General features: G+C 50.3%; 1 long non-coding RNA gene across 1 annotated transcript; it reads right to left on the bottom strand.

The window, feature by feature from the left end:
• Window positions 1–3870: 3870 nt before the first annotated feature.
• LOC139030554 (uncharacterized) lies at window positions 3871–10550 on the bottom strand. Its single transcript, XR_011482903.1, has 2 exons — window positions 10463–10550; window positions 3871–10303 (listed from the first exon to the last, which is right to left on the bottom strand). It is a non-coding gene; the product is annotated as an uncharacterized lncRNA (long non-coding RNA).
• Between the last annotated feature and the right edge of the window lie 294 nt (window positions 10551–10844).

Genomic DNA, 10844 nt, shown 5'->3' with positions numbered 1-10844 from the left:
CACATCTGAGGAGGTGTTGGAGGAGGTGTTGCAACCTGGAGATCGAGGAGGCACTGAGCCCCGGGAGTAGCATGTCCAGGGAGGGAAAGTGTTGGGCACATTGAGAGGATATGAGGAAGGCCAGTTGGTGGGCAGGACCCTGTGGATCACAGGAGAGTGGGAGGTGCCCGGGGAGCAGACAGGCCAGTTAAGCAGGGCTTGGCAGGATGCGGACAGATACGGATCTGGAGTCTGGAGACATCTTTAAGGGGAAGAGCGACATGATGCAGTATCTGTTTTAGAAAGATTACTCGGGCTGCCATGGAGGACGGAGCAGGCTAGAGGGGCCGAGGTTGGAGACAGGAAGAGAGGCAGGGGTTGTGGTCTGAGGCAGAGAGAGGATGGTGGTTTAGATCTGATGGAGGTGGTGGATTAGTTAGCTGTGGTCCATTGTGAAATGCATTTTGAAGGTGAAACGGAGAGATGGATTCATAGAGAAAGCAGAATTAAGGATGACTCCTCGCTTTTGTCCTTAGTGACTTGGTAAATAGTGGTTTTCCTTTGGTGATTTGAACAAGACAAGGAAATCAGTTGGTCTGGAGTGGGAAGCAGTCCAGCGCATCAAGTCTGAGATGGCTGCTCTTTTTTTTTTTTTTTTTAATTTGTTTATTTTACCATGCCAGGCATTAGTTGCCACATATGGGATCTAGTTCCCTGACCAGGGATCGAACCCAGGCTCCCTGCATTGGGAGTTTGGAGTTTTAGTCACTGGACCACCAGGGAAGTCTCCAGACTTCTAGATTTTTGTTAGGTTTTTTTGGAGGGGGGTGGGGTGGGGTGAATGTGTCTTTGGAAACAAGAGGTTTCCTTCCATCTTAATTGGCTTCGGTCTTCCTAACACCATGTGGGATAGCACATTGGGAGAGATTCTGGCAGGAAGAAGACCAAGATGGTCACACTGAAAGGCAGCCACAGCTTCCTCCCTGATGGTGGGGCCACATTCTTCCTGCTCTTGCGCCAGGGCACAGTCTGTCTTGTTATCAATAATTGTCAGCCTCATTCAACTCTGAGGCCAGACTTCCACCGAAGCCTTTGGGACCTTCCCCAGCTAAAGGGTCCCACGAGCCTCTGCTGTCTCCCATAACCAGCGAGCTAAGGAGGGGCCAGAGAGACTTGCAGCTGAACCCCAAAGACATGTTCCTCATTGTAGTTCCAGGCACAAGGAGCCAAGACTTGATCTGTGCTGGCAAAGTTATTTTTTAAACTGGAATTGCTGGTAAGGCTGCTTCCCTAAAAAGGCAGCCCCAGTCCTGGCTTCTGCTGCCCTTCCTGGAGCCGTGGCTCTCTGCCATCGTGTGCTGTCATGGTTTCTCCAGATTCCCCTTCCGGTCCACTCCCCCATCTCAGTCCCTTACCTTCCCACTCGGCCACCTGCAGCCCCTCCAGGAGAAAACGGAATATTTGGGAGGTTTCCCCAGGGATGCTCAGTTACACACAGTGCAGCCCACAGCCCACAGCCCACAGCCCACATCTCCAGACCCCAGGCTGGTACAGGGTTTCCTGGAGTCACATCCCAGAAGGCTGCCTCAGTACCTGCCGCCCTGCGGTCCAGCCTTATCTCGGCTCCTTGTCACTGCTCTGTCCGATCTCTTCAAAGTCAGACAAATGTGGCTGCTCTACCTGTGTCCTCCTAGTGTTTGTGACCCACTCAAAGTAGAGACATTTGTCACAGCCTACAAGAAAGACAGGTTCACGGGGACCCCGGTCTCACTTGCCCAGATTTGTGAACTGGAAGGAGAGAGGCCTGTGAGGGTCCCATAGGTCTGCACGCTGGGTCCCACCTGTGCAGCCATACCTGGCCACCGGCCTCACTCCAGACACCGCTTCCCTCACTATCTCTGCCGGCACCCTTGAGGTGATGCCCCAAGCCAAGGGGTGGCAGTGAAAAAGAAGAGTGGATTAAAAAACCCTGTAAAACATGAAGCAATGAAATATCTGGAATATGAGGGAAGCCAGAAGGGGTTTCATTAAAGGCGTAATAAGATGGATCCGGTTGGAAGATTGAGAAGGCAGGTGAGTGGGAGGAGAAGGGGGGAGGTTGGGGGGGGGATGAGAGGGTGAGAGCAGCCTGATCTGAGAACACATGGTGACCACCTGGCTTGTGAATGGAGGAGGGGATAAAGCCCATCTGTTTGCCTTGGGCAGGAGCAACGAAATCTCCTTAGAAAAAAAATGGGCTCTAGGAGGGTCAAGTGACATGACTAGAGACTAACACATAGTTTATCACCTCCCTCTTGATCAGAAGGATTAAACATCAAGTTTGTGCTCTTATGTGTGTGTGTGTGTGCCCAGTTGTGTCCTACTCTTTCCGGCCCCGTGTGCTGTAGCCTGCCAGGCGCCTCTGTCCATGGGATGCTTCAGGCAAGAATACTGGAGTGGGTTGCCATTTCTTTCTCCAGGGGATCTTCCCGACCCAGGGATCAAACCTGCATCTCTTGCATCTCCTCCAGTGGCAGGCGGGTTCTTTACTGCGGAGCCACCTGGAAGCCCTGTGCTCTTTGTATCACTTAACGCTGAAATCAGTGTTCTCTGCTGGAAAGCGCTGTCAGGGTTAATCAAGACATTCTGGGGAGACCTCGGGTCTCCTGAGCACCCCTGTGAGGGCCCAGCAGAGTGACTAACCTCCTGAAAAAGTGTCTCCATCTTTTAAAAAAATTCTTTGTCATATATTTATTAGCTGTGCTAGTCTCCGTTGCTGTGCACGAGCTTTCTCTAGCTGTAGCAAGCGGGAACCACTCTTTGCTGCGCTGGACAAGCTTCTCTTGCTGGGGAGCACAGGCTCTTGGTGTGCAGACTTCAGCAGCTGCAGCTCTCGGGCTCTAGAGCTCGGGCTCAGTAGCTGTGGTACACGGGCTTAGTTGCTCCGCGGCATGTGGAATCTTCCTGGACCAGGACCCATGTCCCCTGCACTCGCAGGGAAGTCCCCATTAGTTACTTTTTCAACCCTAGTTTATCCTTGAGAGAAAGAGAAGGTAGAAGTTTTGTTTTGTTTTGTTTTAAAATCAAGCCCTGGGGAACTTAAAATGCCTGGTTTAAGGTAATATGTGAAGTGTGTGTAGTGGGTCTGACATCATCTAAGCAGAGGTCTTGGTGTAGGACCTGAGACAGAAAGGAGAGGTGGTGGGCTGATCTGGAGAAGTGAGGCGAGGGAGGAGGTGGGTCTGCTTTCTCCTGGAGTCCTGCTGGCAGAACCCAGCCCAGGGGCAGGAGATGGGGACACGAGCTGTGCTGAGCTGGCCCCGGGGTCCCGTCATTGGAGCTCCCTAAACATCCATCTCCCCACCCCAGCTCCCCAGGAATCCCCCCTGCTCAGCCGGAGCTGCCCTCGGACCTTCCAGGGAGAGACAGAGGAGCGGCCTGTTTCCCGGGCCTGCTGCTTCAGTCCCAGGGCGGGGGCTGGGAGGTCCCCGGTGGAGAGTGACATTGGATGCAGTCTCACGACTATTTTTCTGTGTCGCCGTGGGGACGGGGGCTCCTGGCAGCTGGCGTGGCCGTGCCTGTGGCCTTTGTTTCCCTGCCCTTCTCCTGGTGCCGTCAGAAGCTGCAGTGCTGTGCTTGCAGGGTCACGTGCCAGTCTTTGCACAGCTGTTGGGAGGAGAGTGCGGGAGAGACCGAGAGACTGCCTGTTCTGTTCCTGTGTATGCAAGCTTGACAGAGTCTACCCACTCCCCTCAGAGTCTTCCGAGCAATCTCTTTCTGACCCTTGCCCCAGTTACACAGCAAACCCTTCTCACTCCAATTCTGGACTCTTCACACTCAAGTCAGCACTCAATACTGTTCTATTTCAGGGAACAGGAAGACCAAGGAGAGGAAGGGACAGGAGCCAGTTAGTGGAGCAGTCAGAACACCCACAACATTTATTGATCAAGTTCATAGTCTTACATGGGTGCCCCAAACAGTTATAATAGTACTGTAGGTCACCATGACAAATATAATTAAAAAGTTTAAATTATGGTGAGAATTGCCAAAATGTAACACAGAGACACCAAGCGAGAAAGTGCTGTTGGGAAAACAGTGCCAATGGACTTGCTCAGGGCAGTTGCCACACACAGATCATCAATTTGTAAAAAACACAGTATCTGTGAAGTACAATTAAGTCAAGCACAATAGAACAAGGAATGCATACATTGCTAGGTTGTCAAAATTAAAAGGAGAGAATTTTAAAAGCAGCAAAAGAAAAACAGCTTATTATACGGGGACTTCCCTGGTGGTTCAGTCGCTAAGACTCCATGCTCCCCATGGAGGGGGCTGGGTTCCATAGATCGTCCATGCCACAACTAAGACCCAGTACAGCCAAATAAATAAATCAACCTTAAAAAAAGAAAAAGATTGTGTTAAGTCTGATGGCAGCAGGTAACTCTGCAGAGGAGAAAGTGCAGCCTTAGTGAGTAAGAGGAGAATGGAGCGCATGAGCTCACACTGAAGAAAGGGCAGTATGCACAGAGGTGGTAAAACTTTACAGTGGTGCAAAAAAGGCCAGGGGTGAGTGTGAGTGTGTGTGCGCGTGTGTAGATTGCCAGAAACACTGACACTTTCTGAAAAAAATACAAACTATTTATCCAACAGTGATTGGAGTGGTAAGAATGTTGATTTTTCTTTCTGGAGGTGAGACTGTATATACACACATCTTTTGTGTCTTGTGTGTGTGTGTGTGCATGCTCAAGGATGTGGTTGGAAGCTTTAACACTCTGAATGGTGAGGGAGATGAGGAAGATGTGGAAGAAGAGTTTGAAGCTGGCAGAGGTTGGTCCATGAGGCTTAAGGAAAGAAGCCATCTCCATAACATAAAAGTGCAATGTGAAGCAGCAAGTGCTGGTGTAGAAGCTGCAGCAACTTACCCAGAAGATCCAGCTTAGATCATTCATCAAAGTAGCTACACTAAACAGCAGATTTTCAATGTAGACGAGATAGCCTCTACTGGAAGAAAACGCCATCTGAGACTTTCATAGCAAGCAAAAAGTCAGTGCCTGGCTTCAAAGCCTCAAGGACAAGCTGATTGATTCTCTCTCTTTTTTCTTTTTAGACTGATTCTCTTGTTGGGGCTATTGTGGCTGGTGACTTGAAGTTGAAGCCAATGCTCATTTACAATCCAAAAATCCTAGGGCCCTTAAGAACCATTCTAAATCTACTCTGCCTGTGCTCTACAAATGGAACAACAAAGCCTGGATGACAGCACTTCTGTTTACTGCAAGGTTCAATTAATATTTTAAACCCTCTGCAGAGACCTCCTGCTCAGAAAAAGAGATTCCTTTCAAAAATATTACTGCTCAGTGACAACGAACCTTGTCAGCCAGGAGCTCTGATGAATGCTGTTTTCCTGCCTGCTAACACAACATCTGTCCTACAGCCCATGGATCAAGGTATAATCTTGACTTTAAGTCTCAATATTTAAGAAATACATTTCAGGACTTCCCTGTAGCTTAGTGGCTAAGACTCCACACTCCCAATGCAGGGACAGGAAACTAGGTCCTACATGCCTCAACTAAGAGATCCTGCATGCTGCAATGAAAATTGAAGACCCTGCATGCTGTAACTAAGACCCAGAGCAGCCAAATACATATAAATAAATACTTGAAAAAAAAAAAACAACAACAACCTAAAAACCTTCCCCCCCAAAATCATAGAGAAGTTCGGTATTTTTGAACATAAGCTACCTGTTCTTCTTGCTGGGCTCGGCAATAAACAGCCCTCTGCTCCGAACTCCGATCTTTCTATTTGCCCTCACTGTGACATGAACTTTGTTCAGTAAGAGCAACAGCAGCATCCTTACTGCTGGAACTCTTGTCCCAGACACAAAGGCACTGGGATGCATAAAGGATGAAGTTTCTGATAGCTAAAATGTAGGCTTCTTTTCTGTGAGCCAGTGTTGCCTGCTTGGGAGTCTGAATGGAAACATCAGGGCTGTGGATACTGAAGAGATCCCAAGTCCACCAGTGAGCTGCTTCCAAGGTCCTTGCAGTCAAGGTCCAGAGTAGAGGTGACCAGGGTTTTATGAGCAGCCCAGGGCAGGGAGCCCAGTGGGTAGGGAGGCTTGTCAGTGGGTCAGCATCCACTGTGCTTCTTGCTGGGTGATGGTCAGCTCTGCAGGGGGCTGCCCCCCTCCAGCCCACCCTAAAGTCTGTCAGGATCCAGCCCCTGACCACGATGAGTACACAGGTACGTGCTTCTTTCCTACCTGTTGTGCTCCCTGCAGGTCTGCGCCATGCTAACCCCACCTCAGTCCCTGCTGCTCCTGCCAGCCTGGGACAGAATGCGAACTAGAAAGTGACAGAAAATCAGAGCTCACCATTTGTTACTGTTCACACTGTTCTGGTCAAAACTTGAGTAGAGGAACAAACTACTGAAACTACCATTGTTAACTGTAATAAACAGCATTTTATACGACCCTTGACAGTTCCAGAGCACATTACAGTTTACAAAACGTTTTCATGTGTGCTGTTATTTGATCCTCACGTGCTTCTGTGTGAAGGAAACATGTTTCTGTTCCTATTTGACAGATAATGAAATTTGTGCTTTGGAGAAGCTCACTGATTTGCTCAGGGCCATGCAGTTAATAGATAATCTGGCTGGAACTCAAATCCAGACCGTCTCACTTTAGGTCTAAAGACATTTTTGAAGTAACCTGGGTGAAGTAACCTGTTCAATGGGGCTTCTCTGGTACAGAGAAGTTTAGATAGTAAAGAATCTTCCTGCAATGCAGGAGACCCAGGTTCAATCCCTGGGTCAGGAAGATCCCCTGGAGAAAAGGAATGGCTACCCACTCCAGTACTCTTGCCTGGAGAATCCCATGGACAGAGGAGGCCAAGGGTCCTTGCACTTCCTGCCACCCTGTAACAGAGCAGACGTTCTCTGTGTGACCCCTGAAGTCCGGCCTCCATCTGGCCTTTGTCTCAGTGGTTTTGACAGAGTCTTCAGGGAAGTCTGGCTGCTCCCAGGCCCGCAGGCCCATTGTGTCCAGGTGGGAAGAGTATTGACTTGCTTGTTTGTTGCTTCAAGCCTGGGAGCCTCCTACAGAGAACGTTCACGGGCATGAGATTCATATGACTCCAGACAGTGTGGTTGGTGCCAGTGACTCGGCTGGTCTGAGCAGAAGAAAGGGCTGACTCTTGGCTGTGTGGGAAACTGCACAAGAGGGCGCGCCTCCTGTGGGCACGCCCTCTGTGTCTTCCTGCCCTTGGGCTTAGCTGAGACTACCAGGAGCAGAAGCAGGAGATGCCCGGCACAGACCTGCTCCTGCCGACCCAGGCATGGAAGCAACACCCAGGGCTTGATCCTTGCCCGGTTCCACTGGACCTGAGATGGCCTGAAACAGTGGGATCATGAGGTTCCTATTAAGCGTCTACCTACAGGTCACAGGTGGAGAGTGACCCAGGCCTTCAGGGGCTGCAGTACCTGCCTAGGTGGTTGTAATGATCCTGGGACAGTGGGAGAGATGGAGGTGAAGGGGCGGGTCATGCTGATAGGCACCCAAAGCAAAGTCTATGAAAAAGTCTATTTATTCCTTTTTTTTTTTCTTTTAGCTCTGCTGGGTCTTCGTTGCTGCGTGTGGGGGATTCTCTAGTTGTGGTGCATGGGCTTAGCTACCCCGTGGCATGTAGGATCTCAGTTTCCCGGCCAGGAATCAAACTCACAACCCCTGCATTGGAAGGCAGATTCTCAACCACTGGACCACCAGGGAAGTCCCCCCTGCTGATTTTAAAATAAAATATAGACCATGGGGCTTTTTTTTTTTTTGACCACATGGCATTTTTAGGAAAATGGAGAAGGAATGGCTAAGTGGCACGAAAGCCGGCTATAATCCCTCCAAGCAGAGGTGAGTCACTCCTAGGAGTTCAGTCTTGCGTCTTTCATTCCAAAGCCCTGAGCCAAGCAGAGCTGGGGGCAGGCTGGAGAGCAGCCCTCCCAGGAAGCTGGGTGGGGAAGGAAACACAGGGCCATCTAAGCGCCTGTCTCCAGGGAAGAGAGGAGCCTGGAAAGAGGAGAGCAAGAAAACCAGAAGCAAGCAGGCCTGTGTGTGGAGCAGCTGTGCTCGGCAGCACAGACATACTGAGGATGGAAACCTGCTCAGAAAACATGAGCAGGGACCAGTGGGCGCCATCACGGCAGCCTGGGGCCCACTATAGGCCAGGCCCAGCCCCCCTTCCACCCTCTCCCGGAGCAGTATCATGTGAGTTCAGAGCGACGGCTGAGAGCCTGACCAGGACACTGCTTCTACCAGGTTCAATCCCTGACTGGGGAACTGAAATCCCACAAGCCTCATGGCATGGCAGAAAAAAGTAAGTCAAGTCAATCAGAATACACTAAGCACCAACACTGTATAAAACGTTCCCATGTATGTTATTGAAGGGGAGGGCATAAAGGCAGGGGAGGGGACTTCCCCGGGGGTGGCTAAGACTACAAGCTCCCAATGCAGGGGTCCAGGGTTCAATCCTGGGTCAGGGGACTAGATCCCACGTCACAAGTTAAGAGACCCTGCATGCTACATCGAAGACCCAGTGCAGCTAAATAAACAAATGTTTAAAAGTTTAATAAAAATTAAATAAAATGAAGAACTTGCTCCTGTCGTTCTGGGCTTCTCAGTCCCAGTGGGAAGTTGAGGCCAGTGGAGTGTGGGCATCCCCTTCCTGAACAGTGAGAACCAATAACATCACACTTGCTTCTATTTGCCCAGACTTGGAGCAAACTTGGGCTTTCCTGGTAGCTCAGCTGGTAAAGAATCTGCCTGCGATGCAGGAGACTTGGGTTTGAACCCTGGGTTGGGAAGATCCCCTAGAGAAGGGAACGGCTACCTACACCAGTATTCTGGCCTGGAGAGTTTCAAGGACTGTATAGTCCAGGGGTGGCAAAGAGTCAGACATGACTGAGTGACTTCCACTGGAACAAACTTTGCTTTTAATTTAGTGCCCAAATTCTGTAGCAACTCACTTTTTCCCAGGGATCCTCCTGGATTCAATTTTTTCATTAAAATTTTTGTTTTTTAAAAAATATGCATTCTAATGGCACGAACCATTCTGAATTGTTTTGGGAGTCCAAGAGTCAAAAGCACTAAAAACATTATCTACTGGAGTGAAACAGCAGTACAAGAAAAACAGACACCGACAGGTCACAGAATCTTTGAGTTGAAAGGGACCTGGGAGTCAGAGTCAACGTTCCCCAAAGCAGGTGTCTGGTGCCACCCACATCAATTGGGGTCATACATGTGGAGGATGGCCTTGGAGAATGAAGGGTATCCTCCTGCAAGCCCATGACTGCATGGTCCCTGCATTTTCCTGAGTTCACTTGCAGATCACCCTGTTGTGAGCCAGCAGTGATGGGAAATCCTCAGACTGAGCAGAGAGCTGGCTCCACGGACCTGCGTCCCTAGTGGCCCTGCTACCGCCCTGTGGAGGGCCACATACCTCTCCTTCCTGGGACAGTCCATCAGAGATTTGACAGCAGAAGTCTCCAAGCTAAACTGGCACAGCTGCTGGGCCCCTCATCCCTGGGAGCAGAGCTCAGGCCCTCTCCATCTTCCGGTGGATGGATTCCAGTGTCCACACTGTACCACGTGGACAGCCCATTTGCCGTGGGCAGCACAGAGAACCACAGATGGGTCCCTCTCTCTCTGCTCCTGTGGCTCCAGAGCTGTTGGAGCAGCTGTCCCCCAGCTGGGGACCTCTACTGGAAATAAATAAGTGAATGAAAGGTGGGATTCTAGATATTCTAGAGGTTTCCCCTAATACCCACTTGGGCCAACCCCAGATGGCCCCTGGCCTTCAACTCTGTGTCAGTTCTCTGTGTCAGAGAGAACTGGGTGGGAATTCCAGCTTTACTTTCATCTACCTGGGTAGGTTACACAAGGAAGTAACTTCTTTGTGTTCTTATGTTCCTAGCTCATAAAACAGTGATGTAAAATCATAGGTTGACCCAAGGATTAAATGAAATAACCCACGAATAGCCTAGGCACATGGTCAGAGCTCCATAAAAGTGTGTTTCCTTCCCTTATTTGGAACTGGAGCAAAACACCTGCAGATTGAGGAGGCAGAGTGCTGAGACTCTGGGTGATAAGTCGGACACCTCTGAGCCACACAGGGATCCTGGAGCTCCGGCAAGTTACATTAAGGGCTGTGGACAACAGAAGAGTCAAGGCAGCAGCGAGGGAGATTGCACTGATGGTCCGGTGGTTGAGAATCCGCCCTCCAATGCAGGCCACGTAGGTTCCATTCCTCGTCGGGGAACAAAGATCCCACAGTCTGAGGGGCAACTAAGCCAGGGTTGGCAGTTGCTAAGACCCAGTGAAGCCAAAAGATAAAATAAATATTAAATAGGACACTTGCGCTCCAGAATACTATGCAGACCTTAAAAGGCCTGAGGCATTAACATAATCTGATAGAAGGTGGTATTAAAAAAAAAAAGGAAAAGGAGGTAGAGACGGAGGGATTACCAGGCAGCAGCAGAGACAGGCAGGAGCCGCGTCTCTTGGAGGCATCAGCCCTGTCCTGAGGGTGCTGCTGGAGCCGCTCTGCTCTCCGCCGCTCAGCTTGATGGATGTCTTACTGAAGCCAACGATCCTTGAAGACGCGATCATCGCTAAGGCTTCTTTCTGCTCCGATTATAATAGGCAAATGCTGAGGAATTTATTCCGAGCTCTCCAGCCTTCCATCTGCCTTCCTTAGGGCTTGGCAGATTGCTTTCCAGTCCGCGGGGCCGCTGCAGTCCAGGGCTCGTGCAGAGTGAGGCGGGATCCGGACCCCAGCAGAGGCGCAGGTCGCTGAGCAGCCCAGCGCCCGGGGTTTCCGCGTGGAAGAGCCAAAGAAGAGCCAGCA

This window comes from Odocoileus virginianus, chromosome 23, assembly GCF_023699985.2.
Source record: "Odocoileus virginianus isolate 20LAN1187 ecotype Illinois chromosome 23, Ovbor_1.2, whole genome shotgun sequence".
Classification (NCBI taxonomy): domain Eukaryota; kingdom Metazoa; phylum Chordata; class Mammalia; order Artiodactyla; family Cervidae; genus Odocoileus; species Odocoileus virginianus.
The sequence above is the reverse complement of the archived record's forward strand: the minus strand, read 5'-3'. Positions and strand labels throughout refer to the sequence as shown.